The sequence below is a fragment of the Oryctolagus cuniculus genome, chromosome 3 (assembly GCF_964237555.1).
Source record: "Oryctolagus cuniculus chromosome 3, mOryCun1.1, whole genome shotgun sequence".
NCBI classification, from domain to species: Eukaryota; Metazoa; Chordata; class Mammalia; order Lagomorpha; family Leporidae; genus Oryctolagus; species Oryctolagus cuniculus.
Window position 1 is genome coordinate 1,406,663 of NC_091434.1, and position 12,827 is coordinate 1,419,489.

The following is a 12,827-nucleotide window of genomic DNA, read 5'->3' on the forward strand; positions in this document are numbered from 1 at the left end:
CAGGTGGACGCCGCGCGGTCCCCGCCCGCCGGCCCGCGCTGCGGACGGCCCCACGCCTTCTGGACGCTTCCAGCGCGCGGGGGGCCGCCGGGGCGCGCGGGCCGCGCGGGGCCGGCGCCCGCGACCCCGACAGGTGGGCGCGGGCGCCCGGGCGGGGCCGTTTATGTAACTTTGTCCGATGCTGTGAGTTTGCAGAACCGCGGTCCCCCCGCCGCGGCCACGGGGCTGCCGCGGACCCCGGGGCGCCCGCAGGCCGAGCTGGGCCCGCGGCTGCCCGGCCGCGGGAGCCGCGCGTCCCGGCCTTGCGGAAACGCGGCCGGGGAACTGGGCGAATTATCTGGTGTTTACCGAGAGCGTTGAATTATGTGACAGTGTTGCGGCGGGAGACCGCGCGTCTGGGTCGGAGAGGCCGGGGGTGGAACCCCGCGTAGTCGTTTAATGCACAGTCGAAAATTTGTAATAACTTGCAGCGGCTGATACGAGTGTTTCTTTATTGCCTGTTGTAAATTGACCTGCTGTGACACAATTTTCAAATAAAGCGTTGCAGAAATTAAACTTAAGTTATTTTAAAACTAATGACTTTCTTAACTAAATCCTAATTGCATGGCTGCAGAGCCCCGGCTAATTGCTTGCCGAGAGCAGCTCGCTGCTCGCGCGAGGGCAGGGCCTGGGTCGTCACGTTGCCTCCCCGCGTCCCGCCGCTCTGCTGTGCCCACAAACCAGCTGAGCCCTCCAGGCTTTCGCGGGGAGCCGGGAGGGACCAGCTGGGGGCCTGGGGGTACCTGCAGGCTGGTACTTTGACCTGGCTTCACTTTTTCTTTTGTAATAGGATCGCGGTGGGCTGGAGACTTGATTGCTTCTGCTAATCCCGTGCGTTATTTCAGGGACTGTCCAATCCACGCTGGGGTGTGTGTGTGTGCTGGGGGGGGGGGGGGGCTCAGAATCCAGCCTGGGAAGGTGGTGGGTGGAGGTGCGGGAGAGGGGAGGAGGGGGAGGGAGGTTGAATTAGGAAAACTCAGGGGCTTGTACACAAATATACGCTACAGCAGTTAGAAACCAACAAAAGTTATTGCAGAATTTCAGTCACTATGGCAACACAATTACTCTCATAATTGGAAATGCAAAATGCCACCCAGTTAGAAGTTTCATCAGATGGGATATCAGAAGATAGGGGAGATTTCATGTTTGCTTTTTTTCCAGGTAGCTCCTGGGAATGCTACATTCTCTAAGAGGGATGCCACCTTCCCCGGTTCCCTATTCCCCGGGATCGGGGCGTCTTTCCCCAGAAGTCTCGTTTGTGTGGGAGAGAAGCATGTTCATGCCTTGGGAACACACCTCCCAACGCTGGGACTCTGTGGCGTTCTGTGTTCTGGGCTTTTCTTGAAAGATCCGATCCCTGCCCAGTCAGCAGGGCAGCAGGCTTTGCTCTGAGGGCAGATCCAACTCTGCCTCTGCAAGGGGCAAGGCCGGGGGCAGCCAGAGGAAAGGAGACTGGCCGACCCAGGGGGCCGAGGGCAGAGACGCGAGCACCGCCGCCCCCAGCCCGGGCGAGCGTCCTGTGGGCGCAGCTTCCCGGACACACACCTTCTCCGCGGCCGTCCTGACTGCCAGGACGCGCCTCGATGTGTACCAGGAGCGCGGGAGTGCTGGAAGTTTCCACGTCGTGGGGTGGCTGCAGTTTAATTTCGTTAGAACTCTTTCCTTTTAACTGCTGCATATTTATGCCCAGTAATCGACTTGCATTTTCCAGCTCCATTGTGAGGTTTCAATGCAGCGTGAAGGCTTTGAATTCCCATCCTTTGATGTTGGGGGTGGCAGCGGAGGAAAGGCGACTTTGTGCCGTCCTAATTGCCGGAGCAGAGGCAGCCTTTCGTCACTCCTGTGGAGAGCGGCTGGGCCTTCCGGGCTCCGGCCGCCTGGAGTCACTTTCAGTACCTGGTGCGAGGGGCGGGGGAGATGCGGACGCTGGAGGGACCGCTGCTGCTGCTGTGGCCCGGCTCTGGGGTTGCCGCCAGAACCCCTAGCCTGCTGCATGCTCCGGCATGGGGCTGGGGCCGAGCCCTGCTGCCGGCCAGGCCCTGCCCCATCTGTCGGGGTGGGGAGGTGGGGCTCCCCAAGATGGGTGTTTGGAGGAGGGTTTTTTGTTTTGCTCTCTGGCGGTTGGGATTTGCTGTTCTATGCAGGAGGCTCTGTGTGCTTGCCCTTGACCTTAAGAGAAGGAAGGTGCAGGGCTGAATTGTCCAGAGCAGTGTGGCGTTGGACCTGAGGGTGCTGGGAGAATGGCGCGGCTCACGTGACTCAGGAGGGCGGGCCCTTTTGGGGGAGGTGGGTAGTGGGCGGTGGCACCTGCAGCCACTCACAGCCTCGATGTCCTCTCCCTGCCCCCCTACTGATTCCTGGAGTGATGGCCCTTGCTGGGACCCCCGTGTGTGTCGGGACAGGTTCGCAGCCCTCTTTGAGCCCATGTGGAAGTCACGCTGGCTTTCTAGGAGCCAAAGATCCTACCAGCCTTGTCACACAGCCCGTGACTGACACCTGGGAGCACGCTTCCGGGTCTCAGGCTGTGTGCTTCCAGCACTGGGTCGTGGGTGCTGTCCTGTCAGGTTGCAGAGGGGCATGCTGGTGCTCCTCGCGTTCGACGTGCCCCTTCCTGGTCCTGGGCCAGTGCAGGTTTTGAGCTTGAAGCTCGTGGAGCGGTTGGGGACAGCACTGCCTCCCTAGGAAGGTGATGCTCACACTGCCTCCAGTATAGCTGTCAGGCTGTGCACACCGCGTCATGTGGACTGTCGCTGGACTGCCAGCCGGCCTGTCCTGGGGTTGCCCGGGGTTGTGTGTTGCTGGACTGCCAGCTGGCCCTGTCCAGGGGTTGCCCGGGGTTGTGTGTCGCTGGACTGCCAGCCGGCCTGTCCTGGGGTTGCCCAGGGTTGTGTGTCCCTGGGGCTGTCACAGCCGGCCCTGTCCTGGGGTTGCCCAGGGTTGTGTGGACTGTCCCTGGACTGCCAGCTGGCCTGTCCTGGGGTTGCCCAGGGTTGTGTGTAGCTGGACTGCCAGCCGGCCCTGTCCAGGGGTTGCCTGGGGTTGTGTGTCGCTGGACTGCCAGCCGGCCCTGTCCTGGGGTTGCCCGGGGTTGTGTGTCGCTGGACTGCCAGCCGGCCTGTCCTGGGGTTGGCCCAGTGTTGTGTTGACTGTCCCTGTGCTGTCACAGCTGGCCCTGTCCTGGGGTTGCCCAGGGTTGTGTGGACTGTCCCTGGGACTGTCAGCCAGCCTGTCCTGGGGTTGGCCCAGGGTTTTGTTTACTTTCCTTGGGGCTATCACAGCCGGCCCTGTCCTGGTGTTGGCCCAGGGTTGTGTGGACTGTCCCTGGGGCTGTCGGCTGGCCCTGTCCTGGGGTTGCCCAGGGTTGTGTGTCCCTGGGGCTGTCACAGCCGGCCCTGTCCTGGGGTTGCCCAGGGTTGTGTGTCCCTGGGGCTGTCACAGCTGGCCCTGTCCTGGGGTTGCCCAGGGTTGTGTGGACTGTCCCTGGGGCTGTCACAGCTGGCCCTGTTGTCATTTGGTCTTGGGAGCGTTTCTGGCTCTCGTGCCCCATGTGTGGTGCTGTAGAACCGGAAGACGTTCACAGTCGTGGTGGTGGTGGTGGCCGTGGCCAATTCCACACTGGGATCTCCCGTGAGGCCCCCAGGCGACAGGAGCAGGTGGGAGACGGAAGGCAGCTGGCGCTCCCCGTCCGTCTCGGGGAGATCAGCTGGCGTCTGCTGTGCAGTCTGTTGCTTACCTGGGAAGATTTTATTGGAAAGAGAAGGTGTTCGAGGACAGAACCTGGAAAACCGCGCAGTTAGTCTGTTCTTATTCTGACCGGCTAGAAACCTGTGCAGATAGTGACAGATCTAACAGGGTAAGAATTAAAAAAACTCTGGCAGCTGGGTAGGAGACAGGAGCCCGAGCGTCGTCGCGCCAGCCGCCTGTAGAGCCAGTCAGGAGGACGTGCGTCCGTCACGTCACGGCAGCGCGTGAGCGTAGCGAGGCGCCGTGCCTGACGGCAGGGGACGTAGTTTTGCTGTTACCCCATCACGGGAGCAGGGCTGATACCACCCGTGGCTAGTGGTGACGGTTCCCATTTTACAGGGTTTATTAATGGGTAGACTTGCTTAGACTCAGGGCCGTCACACAGCCCCCGTGATACTGGCGTCGGCTGGTCCTTACCGCCTCCGTCCTCTGTCCCACGTGGCTAAGCATCTCTTCCTGGGCGCCACAGGGTAATGGTTGCTTAGCTGCTTTCCAGAAAATCTGACGTTTCGTTGAGAGAGATCTTCCATCTGTGGGTTCACTCCCCAAATGACCGCAATGGCCAGGGCTGGGCCAGGTGGAAGCCAGCAGCCAGGAGCTTCCTCTGGGTCTCCCACGTGGGTGCAGAGGTCCAAGCACTTGGGCCATCATTGCTGCTTTCCCAGATGCATTAGCAGGGAGCCGGCCCGGAAGTGGAGCAGCCGGGACTTGAACTGGTGCCGTGGGGGATGTTAGCCCCCAGGTTTTAAATGGTCATTTCCCGTCGTCCCTGCTGTCTTGCATTTTGCAATTTCTCCTCCTCCTCCTTCTCCCCTCTTCTTTTTCCTCCTCCTTTTTCTTCTTTTAGAGATTTGTTTTGAAGGCAGAAAGAGAGAAAGATCTTCCACGTGCTGGGTCACTCCCCACATGACTGCAGCAGCCAGGGCTGGGCCAGGTTGAAGCCGGGAGCCAGGAGCTCCACCTGGGTGACGGGGACTCGGTACTGGAGCCGGCACCTGCTTCCCAGGCACATCGGCAGAGAGCTGGATTGGAAGCAGAGCAGCCGGGACTCAAACTGGCACTCTGCCATGGGATGTGGGTGTCACGCGTGGTGGCCTAACCCACCGTGTCACAGTGCCTGTCGCTTGCAGCAGCTTCTCAGGGAAGAGTGGACTAGGTGTGGTGACGGCCCGATAGGTACAGGATGCTACGGCGCCATTATTTGTGAAAGTGGTAGTTACAAGGTATCTGTGTTTTTCCATCCTGTGGAGCGGTGGAAGTGTTCAGTGAGAAGGGGGGCGGAGCCGGTGCTGGCACTGTGGTGTAGTGGGTAAAGCCGCTGCCTGCAGTGCCGGCATCCCATACGGGCGCTGGTTCATGTCCCGGCTGCTCCACTTCCGATCCAGCTCTCTGCTGTGGCCTGGGAAAGCAGTAGAAGATGGCGCAAGTGCTTGGGCCCTGCACCCACATGGGAGGCCTGGAAGAAGCTTCTGGATCCTGGCTTTGGATCAGCGCAGCTCTGGCCATTGTGGCCAATGGGAGTGAACCAGCAGATGAAAGACAGACTCTCTCTCTCTCTCTCTCTCTCTCTCTCTCTGCCTCTCCTTCTCTCTGTAACTCTTTCAAGTAAAAAAATAAATCTTTAAGAAAAGAAAAGAAAAGAAAAGTGGGACACGGAGCAGCCCCCTGGCTCTGCCCTGCGTTGAGGCCCACAGGTCTGGAGCGCGAAGACCAGACCGTGGCCATCAGGGCTGGCAGGGAGCAGGTGTGAGGGACTTTCTGTGTCTTTCATACATGTTGATATTGTGCATGTTCTTGCGGTAAGCTTGTATTACGTTTTTAATAGTAAGAATTAGAAAATGGATATTTCCACTGGAAAAAATTACTCTTCAACCCCATTATTTGCTCAAGTGAGAAACCAAGCCCCCGGGGTTGACAGAGATGCTCAGCCCTAGGAGGGTGTGAGGTGCGCGTTTGCTGGCGCACGTGGGAGCCCTGTGGGCGGCCGCCGGCCGCAGATCTGCATGGCTCTGCTGTGGCCCGGGCCCCGGCTGCTCCCTGAGTTGTCTCCACCACCAGCTGTTCACGCTTGTCCTTCTCGACCCTCGTTCTAAGGGCTCTCGGGTCTTGGGCCTGGCCCCTGCCTCCCTGGCCTCAGCTCGCAGCGCTCCCAGGGCCTTTGCACACACCGCTCCCTGGTAGGGCTCAGCCCCGCATCTGTCACTCCATTCTAACAGGGTCCAGGTGTGCCGTGCGTCTGTCACTCCGCTCTGGCAGGGTCCAGGTGTGCCGTGCGTCTGTCATCCGCTCTGGCAGGGTCCAGGTGTGCCGTGCGTCTGTCACTCCGCTCTGGCAGGGTCCAGGTGTGCCGTGCGTCTGTCACTCCGCTCTGGCAGGGTCCAGGTGTGCCGTGCGTCTGTCACTCCGCTCTGGCAGGGTCCAGGTGTGCCGTGCGTCTGTCATCCGCTCTGGCAGGGTCCAGGTGTGCCGTGCGTCTGTCATCCGCTCTGGCAGGGTCCAGGTGTGCCGTGCGTCTGTCATCCGCTCTGGCAGGGTCCAGGTGTGCCGTGCGTCTGTCATCCGCTCTGGCAGGGTCCAGGTGTGCCGTGCGTCTGTCACTCCGCTCTGGCAGGGTCCAGGTGTGCCGTGCGTCTGTCATCCGCTCTGGCAGGGTCCAGGTGTGCCGTGCGTCTGTCATCCGCTCTGGCAGGGTCCAGGTGTGCCGTGCGTCTGTCATCCGCTCTGGCAGGGTCCAGGTGTGCCGTGCGTCTGTCATCCGCTCTAGCAGGGTCCAGGTGTGCCGTGCCTCCAGCTCACTGTGCGCTCACTGTGTGGTGTCAGTTCCCTAGCAGTGAGGGGCTCGTGCTGTGCCGGGCCCAGCACCTGGCAGGAGGGGAGAGGGCGTGAGTGGCCGGCGGAGAGGCGGCAGCGGAGGTGGGGGTGACGCGTCCTGGGGCGTCTGCCCGGCCGTGCCCGCCTGATTTTGGAGACGCCACGTGTGCGGTGAGGTGGGTTCTGTGAGGGAGCAGGGCTCTCCCACAGCTGTCAAGGGACAAGTGGGGCCGGCGTGCGGGGCCGGGGCGGTGCGTGGCTTGTCCGGCCATGCTGGCCTGGCTCGTGTCTGAGGTGGTGCCGTTGGTCATTTGACGTCATGGACGTGTGTAGGGACGCTGAGGAGGCAGCTCTGGGTGGACGTGGAGCTGTCGGGAAGCGCTGGGCCCGCGCAAGTCACGTGCTGTTCTCGGTGGAAGTCGAACCTGCGATGCTGATGAGCTGTCGGGTCCTGAGAGCTGGGACCCGCGTTCCGGTGGGCGAGTCGTTCCGGCCGGGCGGGCCTGCAGTGTCCCTCGGGGACGGCGGTCATCTGGGCCCAGTGTTGCTGGGCGCTGGAGCTGCTGTTTTTTAAGCCGGCAGAGCGAAGTTTTTGTGCGCTCCAACTCCACCCTCTCTTTGCTTGAGGTGGGGTGTGTGTCTTGAGGGACCAGGGGGGCCCTTGGGGGCCTGGCTTCCTAAATGCTTTGGGTGCGTCCGTTGTTGTGCAGCCGAGCCCGGGTTCTGAGTGTCCTGGGTGCTGGGACTCGGTTGAGCCCGTGCTCCGTGTCCCGTGGGCTCTGAACACGTGCTCTGTGTGCCAGGCTGGGCTTGGTCAGGACGACCGGGCTCTGCCTGCCTGAGGCTTCGGTGTTGGCAGAGACAGAGCAGGAGGGGCCGCAGGTGCCTTAGAACCCGGGCCCTGGGAGGGGTGGGGGGGTGCTGGGCGGGGCGGTGACTGTGGTTGCCATGTTCAGGCCAGGGGAAGCAAGGGGGCGGGCGGGGAAGGCTGGGTCATGGCTGGGGGCGGGGAAGGCTGGGTCATGGCTGGGGGCGGGGAGGCCCTTGTGCTGATGGCGGCCCAGCCCTGAGGGCCCCAAGGCCAGAGGCAGGCTGGCTGGGCGCCCGTGCCCTTGTGTGCAGTCACAGAGGGTTTGAGCTTGTCCTTTCTGTTTCCTGTGTGGGTGTCTGGGTGCCTGGGTGCCTGGCTGGTGGGGTCTCTCTGTGCCTGACCCTGTGAAGGCAGCACTGTTCGGGTGCACCCAGAGCCCCCCGCATGACCAGTGGTGTGGCCAGGCCCTCCCTGGTGCGTGTGCGGGGACCGTGGCGCTGTGGCCGAGTGTTCAGTGTGAAGGCCAGGGCAGCTGCCTAGGGCCGAGGACGGGGAGGGCGGGGCTGGAGCCACACGCCGAGGCCCCTCGGTTCATTGCCGTGTTCCTTCGGCCAGCGCCGGAGAGAATGTCCTTTGCGTCTGGGTCTGGAACTCCTGAGGGGCGTCCACATAGGAGACATCCTGGAAGACCCTAGCTGGCCTCTCCCTCATGGGCTGATGCAGTAGGTTAGGGCCACCGTGGGCTAGCAGTGCCCATGCGTGGCCGGAGCAGGACTGCGTTGACGGGCAAGCGCTGCTCATGTCCCCAGTCCCCGCGGGAGCCAGGCACCAGCTCGGGGGCTGTGGGCTGCGTGATGGGCTGTGTTCGTCGGCCATGAGTGTACAGCAGGACCAGCCCATGGTGGGGAATGATGGGAGGTGCCCATGGGCCTGTGCCCTGCGAGGCGGGAGGAGGCCCAGCCCCCCGTTCTCCGGCATGGGGCTGTGTTGTGACCCCTTGCCTGGACTTGGCGTCACAGGGCATGTCCCTGAGCAGGGGGCTCTGTTGTGTGCCCCACGAAGCGGCTGTTCCTTTGGTTTTCCCTGCCCAGCACCTGGGGATTGCGCCCAGTCTGACCTGCGTTCCCCTGAGCCTTGAGGCCACGTGGCCGGCCCCTCCCGCCCCTGCATGTCTGTAGTGGGGCGAGCCTCAGGCAGGGTTGGTGCCTGGTGGAGGAGCACCAGACAGCCTGAGGGAGTGGTCCCAAGGCAGCGCGCCTTCCCTGGGCCCGGGGGGTGGGTGACAGGTGGCTCTCTCACTCCTCTGGGAGTAGGGGCCCAGCGTGTACAGATTGGCCCGTGGTGGGCAAGAGTGGTGCTGTTGGCGTGGGCTCTGGGGGAGTGGGGACGGACGTGATGGTGGAGGACACAGGCTGAAATGCCAGCTCCAGGGTCACGCCCTGTTGCCTGGGTGGCGTCACCTGGGCCCTGCCTGCAGGGAGAAGGCAGAGGGGAGGTGAGGCCCAGAGGTGGCTCCGGCCCTCCGCGTCCTCTTCCTCTTGCCTGCTTGCTGCCCCATGGGGAACTGGCTCATTCCTGCAGTGTGGGTGAGGGAGGATTCAGGCAGGGCTTGACCCAGCGCCCGTCAGGGTCGGCTGCTTCCTTCTGTGCCTGTCTTGGGAAGAGTGTCTTTGTCGCCGTGGTCTCAGTCGGTGGTTCTGTGAGCTGTGAACTGTTCCCTGCTCTGAACCGGTTGTGGTAGCCGGAGGAATGCACTGGCTTGGTGCTGGGCTCATCTCTTCTGGAAGGTTCTCTGGTGTGGAGAGAACCGCTCTCGGGAGGGACAGAGCAAGGGAGCAGAGCTGGGCAGGGCAGCAGCCAGCGCTCTGTTAGGGTTCCCTGTGCGAGCTGCCACTGCCACAGCTCAGCCCCTGGAGGACAGGGCAGGGGGCTCAGGGGTGTCTACAGGGGATGCCCTGGACCAGCCTTCCCTGGGGAGGCTGGGGCACCCCGGCCTCCTGACACCTCTGCCTCTTCCTGGACAACCCCAGCCCCTGGAAGCCGGGGGCGCACGTGGCTGAAGTGGCCAGCTGGGAGGGTGGACATAGGCAGTGGGGGCTCACGAGGGCGATCCCTGGGCCCCCTCCCTCCGCCGGCTGGCTGACTGGATGCAGATGACCACAAGGAGCCTTGGACCCTTCGTGTGGCGCTGGTGGGATGGGAGGAGGCTGTGGCACGGGGTCCCTGGGGTGCTATGGTTTTGACCAGGCAGGATGGGCCGGAGAGGGAGCAGAGCCGGGGGGCTCAGTGAGCGGTGCCAGTGCACCCAGGAGACAGGGCAGCGTCAGTCAGCAGTGCCGTGGGCTCTGCTGCGTGGGCTGTGTCCTGAGGGCGAGTGTGGACGTGGCCCTGGCTTTGGGTGTTCTGGAGGCCCCTGTGATCACAGAGGGGACGGGCGTGGCAGCGGTCACCTGTGCAGCCTCCCTCGCCTCGGGTAGTGGAGAGGACGTGAGGACCTCTCCCCAGTGGGTTGTTGTCAGGAGGCGACGGCCCCACCCTGCCGTGGAGCATGCCCGAGAGGCGGGGTCCCTGCCCCCTGCACCCTGCGTGTTCCCCTGGTGGGCGTTGGCTTTGGGCCAGGCCCCGCGGTGACTTCCCAGGCTGTCTTCCCGCCCCTGCACTGGGCGTGCTCGCTCCCAGCTGCCTGTCTGGGAAGCCTGAGTCTCTCGGGGGTGGGGATCCTGGGTGGGAGTCGGCAGTCTCCTTCTTAGCCCAGGGACAACGTTCTGCCCGGGTGGGAAGGGCAGAGCCCACCTGGGGGTGCAGGTCGAGGCTGGACCTTCAGCTGTGGACCTGGTGTTTGCCTCTGCAGTGTCCCTGCGGGGGCCAAGCTTCGTGAGCTGCCTTGGCCCTGACAGCCAGGCGTGTGCCCCAGAGGCAGCAGGTGCTCCCGTTTGTCACTAGGTGTGGCGGGCAGGGGCCATTCCTCCCTGGGGAGCGGGACCTCGTGCTCTCAGCCCCGTGGTCCTCGCCGGGCACAGCAGTCCTACAGTGGGAAGACCCAGCGGTCTGCGTGGCAGCGCTGAGGCTGGAGGTGGCCCTGCGGCCTGGGCGGAGCACAGCGGAGGTGTTCTGGCCCCGCGCGGTCTCTGGTGCTTGTGGGTGCCGCGGCCATGTCCGGGTGGCCTCGTTCGGTCGTGTTACAGTCCCCGCGCCCAGGCGAGTGCCCCACCCTCCACACTCACTCGTGCACACGCAGCGCTTAGGCGCCTGTGTGAGGCCTGCAGACGCGTGTGCAGCGTGGAGCTCTGCTTCCTGCGCGTGGCCAGGGGCTGCTCCCCTCGGGCTCCGTGGCGGCCCACCCGATGGCGGTTACAGGAAGTCCTTCCTGCAGGTCCGCAGCCGGGGGGCTCAGGATGGCCCCTTCCCCCGGGGGAGGCGCTGAATGGGGTTCGGTCAGGAGGCTGGGGCCTTCCTTGGTGTAGGCCCTGGGGTTTGTTGCTCGCTGTCTAGGTGCGACCACTTTTCTTGGGAAACAGGCCGTCACTCCCACAGCTGTTGTCACTCCCGCGGCTGCCGCAGGGGGTTCCGTGGGTGTTCACCATCTCAGCTTCCAGGATGGTGCGGTAGGGTCTGGACACTGACATGGTGGCCCGTCCGGAATCGCCGGGCAGCCCGCAGACTGGCTGTCAGACACCGCACGGAACCTTCCAGACCCTGCTGCCTCGTGCCCTCCCCGGTCTTCCCCCAGAGGGCTCGCAGGGTGCTCCCGTGGCTGATCCGAAGCCCGGAGCTCCTTCCTGGTCTCATGGCGGGGCAGGGCCCAGGCACTGGGGCCGTCGTCTGCTGCTTTCCCAGGTGCATCAGCAGGGAGCTGGGTCAACAGTGCAGCAGCCGGGACTGGACCCAGCTCCACATGGGAAGCCGGCGTCACAGGGGCAGCTTCATCCGATGTGCCACAGCGCTGGCCCCCTCTTGGTTCTTTAGTGACAAAGTGTAACCACCATCCTTGGGTTCCTTGGCACTGACCGGGTGACATTTTTCCCTTCACTCTGCCCTCCATGTGCGTTATAGTGAGTGGTGGGGAGGCCACAGGCCGGCTCTGTGCCCCACTGTGAAGCGCCCAGGGCTGGGGTCCACAGAGGCAGGCAGGTGGCCCTGTTTCTAGCACTGGCGGGCGTGAGGTTGAGATTCCGGAGGGCACAGGAGGGCTCTGCACCCCCAGATCCGTGCCTTCCAGGTCAACTCTCTCAGGGGGAGCTGGGCTGGGGCAGAGCGTCCCCTCCACCGAGATATGCGTCCGACAGCCCTGAGGAGTGGCTGGGTGTGGCCCAGAGCACCCGGCCGTGCCTGGCCAGCGCTTCCTGCTGTTTTGAGTGCCCGCCACGCTGCCTGCCCCAGGCCCCAGCGTCTCTGTCAGCGAAAGGGTTGTGTTGTGAACAAGGCTTGGGACACATACCTGGGAAGCTGAGGGCAAGGGGTTTTGAGCTCCGGGGCGGGGTCTGCCCCCAGGGCCGCTGGGAGTCCTGTAGGGGACAGGCAGCTGAGCTGGGGCTGGGGCTCCCTCGGGCAGCCCTGGTGCGGGCCCAGTGGCCCTGTGCAGCAGTGTCTGGGCCTGGGGGACAGAGCAGAGCCGTCAGCTCCTCAGGGCCCCTCTGCGTCCGTGGATCTCGGGCCCCGTGTTCAGAGTTCTGGTGAGGCCATGTGCTGTGAGAGTGCTGTAATACGGATTGCTCAGAGAGGGCGAGCGGTGGCCGGTGCTGGAGCCGACATCCACGGAGATGCCCAGGCTGGTCTTACGGTATGGGGCTCTTCTGTGGACACAGAACAGTCTTCTTGGTTGCGAAATGCCCCCACCCCCGCCCTGAGAGGGGCTTGGATGCCATTTTGGACACGATCTGAGGAGCCTGGATCTGTGTGCCAGACGAATGCCTGGTGCAGAGGAAGCGGAAGCCGGCGCCGAGCGCGTGGGCTCACGCGTTTGTGCCTGTGCGTGTCGGGGTGTGAGGGTGCCTGTGTCTGTGTACCCCATGACGCCCTGCTAGAGGTGGGGGTGTCCTGCCCCTCTGACTCCTGAGGGCCTGGATGGCTGTCTGCAGAGCCCGGGGCCTCCGCTGGGCTGGCCGTGCCCGAGCTTGCTTCTCTCCCCTGCCCAGGCCTCTGTCTGGGCCACCGCCCACTGCTGCATCTCGCTGGATGCAGGAGTGTGGACCCCTTGGCGCTGGCTGTGTTCTCACCTCTGGGTCAGGCCCGGGTCTGTGGTTGCTCCAGTGCCTGGCGTCAGGGGATGGCACTAAGCTGGCTCAGGGCGTGGGGCCACGTGCTGACGTTCGAGCCACCGCGTGGGTGTCTTGTGGGGCTCACTCTTACTAGGATGGGAGGGACAGCTGACATTGATTGGTAGTCATCAGCTTATCGATTTGGAAAAACTACTTCATTGTGT

General features: G+C 63.5%; 1 protein-coding gene across 2 annotated transcripts in view; it reads left to right on the forward strand.

Annotated features, from left to right (window-relative positions):
- The window catches only part of HDAC4 (histone deacetylase 4), a 268,181-nt gene that overhangs the window by 443 nt on the left and 254,911 nt on the right, over nt 1-12,827 (forward strand). The window lies entirely within an intron of this gene.